Raw genomic sequence first — 13,462 nt, forward strand, 5'->3', positions numbered from 1 at the left:
CGCATACAACACAGCTGTGGATATAGATGACCTGAGACGACATGATAATACATCAACTGCTTAGCGACCATGCTACTGGACTAATGAATGTGGTTGTGTGTGTGTGAGAACATGCAACACCCATGGCACAGGACCTAGATGATAACCGTGCTTAGTTATCAGAAGCAGGCAGAGAGGGCCACAAGACCCAGGCCACCAGCAGCCCCCACAGAGCACAGAACCCAGGAAGCCCACCGCAGGGGCAACCACGCATCCACCCAGAAGACTGCAGAGGAAGCCCCCGGAAAGAGCCCCCATAAGCATAGGGCAGGGGCCCTCCGGGAGCCAGGGGCAACAGCCCACCGACGTCGCCAGGCCCCAGCCGCCCAGACATGGGCCGTGCACTGGATCCGGGCCCCCAAACCCCCCGGCAGAGGCCCCACCCAATACCCAGGAGGGCCAAGCGCCCCAGGCAGCCACACAGTGGATCAGCGCCTGCCCCTGGCCAAATGCCCTGGGAGTCAAGACGTGCCCACAGGTGGGTGAAGTCGCGAGCAGCGGGGAGAGGCCACGCCACCCCCCCCATCGGGAGAAGCACAGGCAGGCCAGGCGACAGCAAGTCCAAGATCCAGGCCCAATCATTACCACACACACTTTCATGTCCCATACATCCACACGTCCTCCCTCCCTCGACTCCGCTGGGGTGTAGTGCAGCCCCCCAGCCACCACAGACCCCAAACCAGCAGAACAATTAATTAATCCTCCTGGCCCCTCCCGCCCCGAGCAGCAACCAGGAAGCAGGGGTGTGCGAAGAAGACCCCTCCCCTCACCCTTCTGGCTCTTCAATATTTTCTAATAGTGAGCAATTAAAATTTAGGGGCAGCCAAACTTGTAGAACTGGGAGCGTGGCCCTCTGGGCAGCCTACATACCCAAAGAGCCCCGCCCACCAGATGCCACTCAGTGTAACCACCCCCCAAGACCTAATGTGTGTGTGTGAGTGTGTTTGATAAGTAGTAATGTCTAAGGTGTAATTAAAACAGGGGCGGGGAACTGCAGAGTGCAACTACTGCAGAGTCCACTACACCCCACCGAACACACACGCCCCCAAAACCCTTCATGTGTGAGTGTGTGCTGTGTACAGGAGCCAGAAGGGAGAGGGGTATGGGGAAACTTGCATCCTGCACCGCTGTTTACTTTTTCACAACAGCAGAGAAGAGCGCACCGTTCCCAGCGGCACTGCAGTACCCGGTCAATGCTTGGAGTGAACGGAGCAAGCTACTTTTTCAACTCCTATTGCTAAAAATCCATTTAATATGTAGTCCTCGTATAGAGGACATATCAGATATTAAACTGATAAGAACAGATACTACACTTGATCTTAGCCAAAAGGCCGAGAAGCGATAACTGTCCACTGGTTCACGTCCGAGGGCCCTTCCTGGCACAATGCGAACTTGTAGCGGTGTTCTTTTTATGACCATAGGTGGCCAGAGTGTCACTTTGCACCTCCGCCCACCCGCTACACTAAGCACTCTTCAGCCCTTTTAAATGGTATAACTTTGCACTCCCGCACGCTCCAGCGAGCACCATTCAAGCAACAACTTTGCACTCCAGCTTCGAACATCGGCACAGTCGCAACAAGTAAGGCGACTCTACTCAGAGAAGTCACTCTGCACAGTAACAAGATTTGTTTTGCACAGACAGAAAGGGCTTCACCCGCAAAGGTAAAGCCTGCCAAAAATAGAAACAACTCATTAGTGCTGCTCTCCACAGAAGTCTTTAGTAAAAGGCGAAAGACTTGTACGTTATGAAGAGAAACCAGAGTACGATTATCCGTCACTGCGGGAGCAGGGCATCAGGCTAGTTGGCATAGCCACCTTCCCCATGGTGAGCTTTGCTTGGTTGAGACGCTTGCTCCCCCCTCCTTGCTCCTCGGCTGACCAAGTAGGAACAATCGGGCCCTATTCGATGGCTGCCTTGTCTTTTACTCTGTGCAAAAGACAAGGCAGCAACAAAAACACCACGGGAAAACCGTATTGAGGCTTTGTTCTGACCACTCATTCGGTGTCGCGTTTCTTTCAAGCAATTCTCCCGGTTAGCCCGCACTCGGCTCGCTCCCAGAGCCGTGTTAAAGTCTACTTCGCATTCACTCTCTTTTCTCAGCAGACTCTTGGGATTATATCTATAAAATGAATTCCTTCACTCAAACTATGTTAAAACTGCTTTGTCCTTCATATTTACCATGTCTTGAAAGATTTAAACAAAAAAACCAACGTTGTACTTTGCAGTAAAAGAAAGAGCAAATCTAAAGTTTCAGGAATCCGAGAATAAGCTTACTTTCATGAGTTCTTCACGATTTCGGATTTTGCTATAAAATGAATTCCTTCACTCAAACTAAATTAAAACTGCTAAACCGCTAATCTGTTACATGTAAGGCAGATGTCAAATTCACCGAAATAGGATTATTCGGTATTCGGCCAATCGAGCTGTAGCAGCTTCGGTAAAAGAGTATAAGTTGAAGAGTTTGTGTGTCCTGAAATGTTATATGTTTGGGCTGTGTGACATGCTAAATGCTTGTCAGTAGCTACCCACTTATTCATATATAGCAACTGACAACATAAGAAGTCCGGACATACTTTGATAGAGTAGTCGTAGAAGTATCCTTATTGATAATAGATAAACTAATTCATAGTGATAGAATAGTAGATGAACAGGTGCCTGCACATGTCTCACGAAAATAAAATGGGTGTATGATTGCTGACGGCAGAGCAATACTGCCAAACTTATGAGTTCTTGTGGCAAACTTGATTCAGTGTCTTGACGTGTATACGCTGTTTCGCTGACTTGATTGTCACAAGAAACAAAGTGTGTTTGATAAGATCCGACCATTTTATTACGGGAGGATCAGTATGTATGGATTCTGATGTGACTGATAAACCCATTCGTATCTTAAGCATAATCTAATACGTGAGACGACGCCCTGGCACACGATAAAAAAAAAAAAAGAGAGAGCGGTTTTGTGTCCCCACAGTCCATAATGTAGAAAAGAGAGAAAAAAGCCTTTCTGATTTGGTGTGTGTGCTCATAGTGCAGAGTGTAGAGAAAAGAAAGCCGTTTTGGTGTCACGGGTGTTGTGACTTACACACACACATTTCTAAATTGAGAAAGGAAATTATTTTAGAGGAAGCACTAGAGTTTGTATCCCACATTTGTTGATAGGCATTCATTTATTTCTTCACTTCTGATGAAGTTTCAACAATAAACAACAAACTTTGTATTATGAGAAAGAACCAGACTCATTCTTCAGGAATCCGAAAATAAGCTCTATTTTACGAGTTATGCACGAATTCGGATTCTCCTATAAAATGAATTCCTTAACTCAAACCAAGTTAAGACTGCTTTGTCCTTCATATTTATTCATGTCTAATCAAGTTTCAACGATAAACAACGTTGTACTTTGTAGAATGAGAAAGAACTTCTTCAGCAATAAGCATCTCTCGACATATGACGAAGTACAGATTTTTCTATAAAATTAATTCCTTCTATCAGCCTGACTTAAAACTGTTTGTCCTCGTAATTTATCTACTTCAAATCAATTTTCAACAATTAAAAAAATGTTGTAGTTTGAGAAAGTACAACTTAATCTTCAGCAATCAGTATAAAAAGAGGGTAAGAAAAGGTGCAAATGCCAACCATACATACCTAAAAGGTGGAGTGGAAGTATTCGGCTGCAAGTAGTTGTGAATGTCCGACCATAATTTGTAAAAAGTGGGTAAGAAAAGGTTCGAATGCCCGACTATATATTAACAAAAGCGGGAGGAGAGGTCTTCGGATGAGAGTGGGTGAGAATTTCCAACCATAATCTATAAAATGCGGTGAAAAAAAAGGTGTGAATGCCCCATAGAACACTAAAAGGTGGAGCAGAAGTGTTCGGCTGCAAGAAGGTGGTGAATGTCCGACTATATTTGGTGAAAAGCAGGTGAAGCAAGGTCTGAATGCCCAACCTTACATCATCAAAAGCGAGATCAGAGGTGTTTGGCTGCAAGAAGGCCATAGTTTGCCAAAAGCGGGTAAGGTGCGAATGACCGACTAAATATCAACAAAAGTGGGGGCGGAGGTCTTCGGATGCAAGTGGGTGTGAATATCCCACCATACAAGTACAAGCTGTGAATGGCCGACCATAGTAAAAGGCGGGTGAGAGAAGGTGCGAATGTCAACCCATACATAATCAAAACAGGGAGCGGAGGTGTTCCGCTGTAAAAAGGTGTGAATGTCCGACCATAGTTGGTAAAAAGCGGGTAAGAAAAGGTTAAAATACCCGACTGTACACAATCAATAGCGGGAGCAGAGTTGTTCCGCTACTAAAAGGTGTGAAAGTCCGACCATGGTTTGTAAAAAGCGGGTAAGAAAAGGTGCGAATGCCCGACAATGTATGATCAAAAGAGGGAGCGGAGGTTTTCGGCTGAAAGAAGGTCTGAATGTCCATCCATAATTTGTAAAAATCGGGGAAGAAAAGGCTCGAAAGCCTGACTATACACCATCAACAGCTGGAGCGGAGGTGTTCAGCTGCAAGAAGGTGTGAACGTCCGACCAAAGTTTGTAAAAAGCAGTTAAGAAAAGGTTCGAATATCCAACCATACATAATCAAAAGCGGGAGCAGAGCTGTTCGACTGCAAGTAGGTGTGAATGTCAGATCATAATTTGCAAAAAGCTGATGAGAAAGGGTGAGAATGCCCGACTATACACCATCAAATGCGGGAGTGGAAGTGTTCGGCTGTGAGTAGGTGTGAATGTCAAACCATAATTGCTGAAAAATGTGTTAGAAAAGACTAGAATGCCGGACCATACATCATCAAAAGCGAGAAAAGTGGTGTTCGGCTGCAAGTAGGTGTGAATGTCCAGCCATAATTACTCACAAACGTGTAAGAAAAGGTAGTATTGCCAGACCATACATGATCAAAACAGGGAGCGGAGTTAGTTCAGCTGCAAGAAGGTGTGAATGTCCGACTAAAGTTTGTAAAAAGCGGGTAAGACAAGGTGCGAATGCCCACCAATGTATGATCAAAAGAGGAGCGGAGGTTTTCGGCTGCAAGGTCTGAATGTCTATCCATAATTTGTAAAAATCGGGGAAGAAAAGGCTCGAAAGCCCGACTATACACCATCAAAAGCGGCAGCGGAGGTATTCGGCTGTAAGAAGGTCTGAATGTCCACCCATAATTACTGAAAAATGGGTAAGAAAAGGTCCGAAAGCCCAACCGCACATGATCATAAGTGGATGAGAAGGTGTTCGACTGCAAGTAGGTGTGAATGTAGAATCATAATTTGTAAAAAGCGGGTAAGAAAAGGTAAGAATGCCCAACCATAAATTATCAAAAGCGGCAGCAGAGATGTTCGGCTGGTATTTATCAATGTCTAGATAGATTTCAACAAAAAACAACGTTGTACTTTGCAGTAAAAGAAAGAGCAAATCAAAAGTTCTAGGAATCCGAGAATAAGCTTATTTTCATGAGTTCTGCACGATTTCGGATTTTATGTATAAAATGAATTCCTTTACTCAAACTAAGTTAACACTGCTTTGTCCTTTATATGTACCCATTTCTACATATATTTCAAGCATAAACTTCCTCATACTACCCTGAATGAGAAAGAACCACACTTGTGATTAAGCCATACGCCCCTTTTGAGGAGTTCTGCATGATTTGGGATTATATCTATAAAATTAATTCCTTCACTCAAACTATGTTAAAACGGCTTTTACCTTCATATTTATCAATGGCTCGATAGATTTAAACAAAAAACAACGTTTTACTTTGCAGTAAAAGAAAGAGCAAATCAAAAGTTTTAGGAATCCGAGAATAAGCTTATTTTCATGAGTTCTGCACGATTTCGGATTTTATGTATAAAATGAATTCATTCACTCAAACCAAGTGAAAACTGCTTTTTCCTTCATATTTATCAATGTCTAGATTAACTTCAACAAAGAACAACATTGTATTTTGATGTAGAAGAAAGAGCAACACTGAAGGATCAGGAATCCGAGAATAAGCTTCTTTTCATACGTTCTGCATGATTTGGGATTTTATGTATAAAATGAATTCCTTAACTCAAACCAAGTGAAAACTGCTTTGTCCTTCATATTTATCAATGTCTAGATCGACTTCCACAAAGAACAACATTGTATTTTGCACTAGAAGAAAGAGCAACACTGAAGGATCAGGAATCCGAGAATAAGCTTATTTTCTTATGGGCAAGTGGGAACTGCTTTGTCCTTCATATTTATCAATGTGTAGATGGATTTCAACTTCTTCTACTGCAAAGTCCAATGTTTTTCTTTGTTGAAGTCGATCTAGACATTGATAAATATGGAAGGACAAAACAGTTTTAACTTGGTTTGAGCAAAGCAATTAATTTTATAGCAAAATCCAAAATCGTGCAGAACTCATGAAAGCAGGCTTATACTCGGATTCCTGAAACTTTAGATTTGCTCTTTCTTTTACTGCAAAGTACAACGTTGTTTTTTTTGTTTAAATCTTTCTAGATGGTAAATATGAAGGACAAATCAGTTTTAACATAGTTTGAGTGAAGGAATGCATTTTATAAGCAAAATCCCAAATCATGAAGAACTCAAGAAAAGCTTTTTCTCGCTTTTCACTGCTTTTTACAAACTTTGGTCGGACGTTCACACCTTCTTGCATCCGAACACCTCCGCTTCTGCTTTTGATGATGTATATTTGGGCATTCGAACATTTTCTTACCCGCTTTTTACAAACCATTGTTGGACTTTCACACCTTCTTGCAGCCGAACACCACCTCTCCCGCTTTTGATGATGTATGGTCCAGTATTCTTACTTTTTCTAACACATTTTTCAGCAATTATGGTCGGACATTCACACCTACTCACAGCTGAACACCTCCGCTCCCGATTTTGATCATACATTGTTGGGCCATCGCTCCTTGTCTTACCAGCTTTTTACAAACTTTAGTCGAACATTCCCACCTTCTTGCAGCTGAACACCTCCGCTCCCGCTTTTGATGATGTATAGTCGGGCTTTCGAGCCTTTTCTTATCCGGTTTTTACAAATTATGGTTGGACATTCAGACCTTGCAGCCGAACACCTCCGCTCCCTCTTTTGATCATACATTGTCGGGCATTCGCACCATGTCTTACCCGCTTTTTACAAACTATAGTCAGAAATTCACACCTTAAAGCTGAACCTCCGCTCCATGTTTTGATCATGTATGGTCTGGCAATACTACCTTTTATTACCGTTTGTGAGTAATTATGGCTGGACATTCACACCTACTTGCAGTCGAACAGCTCTGCTCCCGCTTTTGATTATGTTTGGTTGGATATTCGAACCTTTTCTTCACTGCTTTTTACAAACTTTGGTCGGACGTTCACACCTTCTTGCAGTCGAACACCTCTGCTTCCGCTTTTTATGGTATATATTCGGGCATTCGAACCTTTTCTTACCCGCTTTTTACAAACTATGGTAGGACATTCAAACCTTCTTGTATCCGAAAACCTCCGCTCTGTCTTTTGATCATACATTGTCGGACATTCGCACCTTTTCTTACCCGCTTTTTACAAACCATGGTCGGACTTTCACACCTTCTTGTAGCCGAACACATCCGCTCCCGCTATTGATTGTGTACAGTCGGGTATTTTAACCTTTTCTTACCCGCATTTTACCAACTATGGTCGGACATTCACACCTTCGTACAGCGGAACAACTCTGCTCCCGGTTTTGATGGTGTATGTTCGGGCATTCAAACCTTTTCTTACCCGCTTTTTCCAAACTATGGTCGGCTATTCACAGCTTCCTCTCCACCATACTTGTATGGTGGGATATTCACACCCACTTGCATCCGAAGACCTCCGCCCCAAATTTTGTTGATATTTAGTCGGACGTTCGCACCTTACCCGCTTTTGGCAAACTATGGCCTTCTTGCAGCCAAACACCTCTGATCTCGCTTTTGATAATGTAAGGTTGGGCATTCAGAATTTGCTTCACCTGCTTTTCACCAAATATAGTCGGACATTCACACCTTCTTGTAGCCGAACACTTCCGCTCCACCTTTTAGTGTTCTTTCACACCTTTTTTTTCACCGCATTTTATACATTATGGTTGGAAATTTTCAACCACTCTCATCCGAAGACCTCTCCTCCCGCTTTTGTTAATATATTTGAACTTTAGTCGGACATTCAATCCTTCTTGCAGCTGAATCACCTCCGCTCCCTGTTTTGATCATATATGGTCTGGCAATACTACCTTTTCTTACCCGTTTGTGAGTAATTATGGCTGGACATTCACACCTACTTGCAGCCGAACACAACCTCTCTCGCTTTTGATGATGTATGGTCCGGCATTCTTACCTTTTCTAACACATTTTTCAGCAATTATGGTCGGAGATTCACACCTACTCACAGCCGAACAACTCCGCTCCCGCATTTGATGGTGTACAGTCGGGCATTCTCACCCTTTCTCATCAGCTTTTTGCAAATTATGATCTGACATTCACACCTACTTGCAGTCGAACAGCTCTTCTCCCGCTTTTGATTATGTTTGGTTGGATATTCGAACCTTTTCTTAACTACATTTTACATATTTTGGTTGGACGTTCACACCTTCTTGTAGCCGAACACTTCCACTCCTGCTTTTGATGATGTATGGTTGGGCATTCACACCTTTTTTTGCCCATTTTTCAGGAATTATGGGTGGACATTCACACCTTCTTGCAGCTGAACACCTCCTATCCCACTTATGATCATGTGCGGATTAATTTTCGAAAAGTTTCTTTCATGTTTTCTAGCAATTATTGATGGACATTTAGACCTTCTTGCAGCTGAACACCTCCGCTCCCGCTTTTGATCATACATTGTCAGGCATTCGCACCTTGTCTTAACCACTTTTTATAAACTTTAGTCGAACAGTCACACCTTTTTGCAGCCGAACACCACCTCTCCCGCTTTTGATGATGTATGGTCCGGCATTCTTAACTTTTCTAACACATTTTTCAGCAATTATGGTCGGACATTCACACCTACTCAGAGCCGAACACCTCCGCTCCCGCATTTGATGGTGTATAGTCGGGCATTCTCACCCTTTCTCATCAGCTTTTTACAAATTGTTATCTGACATTCACACCTGCTTTTGAATATGTATTGTTAGGTTTCGCACCTTTTTTTAACCCATTTCTCAGGAATTATGGGTGGACATTCACACCTTCTTGCAGCCGAACACCTCCTCTCCCGCTTATGATCATGTGCGGTTTGATATTCGAAAATTTACTTTCATGTTTTAAAGCAATTATTGATGGACATTCAAACCTTCTTGCAGCTAAATCCCTCTGCTCCCGCTTTTGATGATGTATAGTCGGGCTTTCGAGCCTTTTCTTCTCGGTTTTTACAAACCATGGTCGGACTTTCACACCTTCTTGTAGCCGAACAACTCCGCTCCGCTATTGATTGTGTACAGTCGGGTATTTTAACCTTTTCTTACCCGCTTTTTACCAACTATGGTCGGACAATCACACGTCTTACAGCGGAACACCTCTGCTCCCGCTTTTGATGGTGTATAGTCGGATATTCGAACCTTTTCTTACCCGCCTTTTACAAACTATGGTCGGACATTCAAACCTTCTTGTAGCCGAACACATCCACTCCTGCTTTTGATGATGTATGGGTGGACATTCACACCTTCTTGCAGCTGAACACCTACTCTCCCGCTTATGGTCATGTGCGGTTTGATATTTGAAAATTTTCATTCATGTTTTCTAGCAATTATTGATGGACATTCAAACCTTCTTGCAGCCGAACACATCCACTCCTGCTTTTGATGATATATGGTTGGGCATTCGCACCCTTTTTCTACCCATTTTTCAGGAATTATGGGTGGACATTCAGACCTTCTTGTTGCCGAAAACCTCCGCTCCCTCTTTTGATCATACATTGTCGGGCATTCGCATCTTGTCTTACCCGCTTTTTAAAAACTTTAGTCGGACATTCACACCTTCTTGCAGCTGAACCACCTCCGCTCCCTGTTTTGATCATGTATGGTCTCTCAATACTACCTTTAATTACCCATTTGTGAGTAATTATGGCTTGACATTCACATCTACTTGCAGCCAAACACCACCTCTCCCGCTTTTGATGATGTATGGACCGGCATTCTTACCTTTTCTAACACATTTTTCAGTAATTATGGTTGGAGATTCACACCTACTCACAGCCGAACACCTCCGCTCCCGCATTTGATGGTCTATATTTGGGCATACGAACCTATTCTTACCCGCTTTTTATAAACCATGGTCAGACTTTATCACCTTCTTGTAGCTGAACAACTCTGCTCCCTCTTTTGATTGTATACAGTCCGGTATTTTAACCTTTTCTTACCCGCTTTTTACCAACTATGGTCGGACATTCACACCTTCTTGCAGCCGAACACCTCCGCTCCCTCTTTTGATGGTGTATGTTCGGGCATTCGAACCTTTTGTTACCCGCCTTTTACAAACTATGGTCGGACATTCAAACCTTCTTGTAGCCGAACACATCCACTCCTAATTTTGATGATGTATGGTTTGGCATTCGCACCTTTTCTTAACCATTTTTCAGTAATTATTGGTGGACCTTCAGACCTTCTTGCAGCTGAACACCTCCGTTCCCTCTTTTGATGGTGAATTGTCGGGCTTTCGAGCCTTTTCTTCCCCGGTTTTTACAAATTATGGTAGGACATTAGGACCTTGCAGCCAAAAGCCTCCGCTCCCTCTTTTGATCATACATTGTCGGGCATTCGCACCTTGTATTACTCACTTTTTACAAACTTTAGTCAGACATTCACACCTTGCAGCTGAACCACCTCCGCTCCCTGTTTTGATCATGTATGGTCTGGCAATACTACCTTTTCTTACCCGTTTGTGAGTAATTATGGCTGGACATTCACACCTACTTGCAGCCGAACGCCACCTCTCCCGCTTTTGATGATGTATGGTCCGGCATTCTAGTCTTTTCTAACACATTTTTCAGCAATTATGGTCAGACATTCACACCTACTCACAGCCAAACACTTCCGCTCCCGCATTTGATGGTGTATAGTCGGGCATTCTCACCCTTTCTCATCAGCTTTTTGCAAATTATGATCTGACATTCACACCTACTTGCAGTCGAACAGCTCTTCTCCCGCTTTTGATTATGTTTGGTTTTGATATTCGAACCTTTTCTTAACTGCTTTTTACAAACTTTGGTCGGACGTTCACACCTTCTTGCAGCCGAACACCTCCGCTTCCGCTTTTGATGGTATATATTCGGGCATTCTAACCTTTTCTTACCCGCTTTTTACAAACCATGCTCGGACTTTCACACCTACTTGTAGCCGAACAACTCCCCTCCCGCTATTTATTGTGTATAGTCGGGTATTTTAACCTTTTCTTACCCGCTTTTTACCAACAATGGTCGGACATTCACACCGTCTTACAGCGGAACACCTCCGCTCCCTCTTTTGATGATGTATGGTCGGGCATTCGCACCTTTTCTTAACCATTTTTCAGTAATTATTGATGGACATTCAGACCTTCTTGCAGCCGAAAACCTCCGCTCCCGCTTTTGATGGTGTATAGTCGGGATTTCGAGCCTTTTCTTCTCCGATTTTTACAAACCATGGTCGGACTTTCATACCTTTTAGTAGCCGAAAAAATCCGCTCCCGCTATTGATTGTGTACAGTTGGGTATTTGAACCTTTTCTTACCCGCTTTTTACCAACTATATTCGGACATTCACACCTTCTTACAGCGGAACACATCCACTACTGCTTTTGATGATGTATGGTTGGGCATTCGAACCTACTTGTTATCCGCTTTTTCATTAATTATGGGTGGACATTCACACCTTGTCGCAGCCAAACACCTCCGCTCCTTGTTTTGATCATGTATGGTTTGACATTCGCACCTCCTCTCACCCGCTTTTTACAATGGTCGGCTATTCACAGCTTCCTCTCCACCATACTTGTATGGTGGGATATTTACACCCACTTGCATCCGAAGACCTCCGCCCCCACTTTTGTTGATATTTAGTCGGTCATTCGCACATTACCCGCTTTTGGCAAACTATGGCCTTCTTGCAGCCAAACACCTCTGATCTCGCTTTTGATGATGTAAGTTTGGGCATTCAGACTTTGCTTCACCTGCTTTTCACCAAATATAGTCGGACATTCACACCTTCTTGCAGCCGAACACTTCCGCTCCACCTTTTAGTGTTCTATGGGGCATTCACACATTTTTTTTCACCACATTTTATTATGTTTGGAAATTCCGCTCCACCTTTTAGTGATGTATGGTTGGCATTTGCACCTTTTTTTACCCTCTTTTTATACTGATTGCTGAAGATTAAGTTGTTCTTTCTCAAACTACAAAATTTTTGTAAACTTTTTGTAAAATTGTTGAAACTTTATTTGAAGTGGATAGATAAGGAGGACAAACAGTTTTAAGTCAGGCTGATAGAAGGAATTAATTTTATAGCAACATCTGTACTTCGTCATATGTCGAGAGATGCTTATTGCTGAAGAATTTCTTTCTCATTCTACAAAGTACAACGTTGTTTATTGTTGAAACTTGATAAGACATGAATAAATATGAAGGACAAAGCAGTCCTAACTTGGTTTGAGTTAATGAATTCGTTTTATAGGAGAATTCGAATTTGTGCATAACTCGTAAAATAGAGCTTATTTTCGGATTCCTGAAGAATGAGTCTTGTTCTTTCTCATAATACAAAGTTTGTTGTTTATTGTTGAAACTTCATCAGAAGTGAAGAAATAAATGAATGCCTATCAACAAATGTGGGATCTAAACTCTAGTGCTTCCTCTAAAATAATTTCCTTTCTCAATTCAGAAATATGTGTGTGTAAGTCACAACACCCGTGACACCAAAACGGCTTTCTTTTCTCTCTTTTCTTTACACTCTGCACTGTGAGCACACACACCAAATCAGAAAGGCTTTTTTCTCTCATTTCTACATTATGGACTGTGAGGACACAAAACCGCTCTCTCTTTTTTTTTTTTGATTGTGTGCCAGGGCGTTGTCTCACGTATTAGATTATGCTTAAGATAAGAATGGGTTTATCAGTCACATCAGAATCCATACATACTGATCCTCCCGTAATAAAATGGTCGGATCTTATCAAACACACTTTGTTTCTTGTGACAATCAAGTCAGCGAAACAGCATATACACGTCAAGACACTGAATCAAATTTGCCACAAGAACTCATAAATTTGGCAGTATTGCTCTGCCGTCAGCAATCATACACCCATTTTATTTTCGTGAGACATGTGCAGGCACCTGTTCATCTACTGTTCTATCACTATGAATTAGTTTATCTATTATCAATAAGGATACTTCTACAACTACTATCAAAGTATGTCCAGACTTCTTATGTTGTCAGTTGCTATATATGAATAAGTGGGTAGCTACTGACAAGCATTAAGCATGTCA

At 42.6% G+C, this 13,462-nt stretch overlaps 2 non-coding genes across 2 annotated transcripts; both read right to left on the reverse strand.

The window, feature by feature from the left end:
* Nucleotides 1-1,191: 1,191 nt before the first annotated feature.
* LOC140310456 (U2 spliceosomal RNA) lies at nt 1,192-1,382 on the reverse strand. The gene has a single exon (XR_011916525.1). It is a non-coding gene; the product is annotated as a U2 spliceosomal RNA (small nuclear RNA).
* Nucleotides 1,383-1,690: 308 nt separating this feature from the next.
* LOC140310514 (U5 spliceosomal RNA) lies at nt 1,691-1,804 on the reverse strand. Its single transcript, XR_011916575.1, has one exon. It is a non-coding gene; the product is annotated as a U5 spliceosomal RNA (small nuclear RNA).
* Nucleotides 1,805-13,462: the final 11,658 nt, after the last annotated feature.

Source organism: Leuresthes tenuis, unplaced genomic scaffold, assembly GCF_036924035.1.
Source record: "Leuresthes tenuis unplaced genomic scaffold, fLeuTen1.0.hap1 SCAF_6, whole genome shotgun sequence".
Classification (NCBI taxonomy): domain Eukaryota; kingdom Metazoa; phylum Chordata; class Actinopteri; order Atheriniformes; family Atherinopsidae; genus Leuresthes; species Leuresthes tenuis.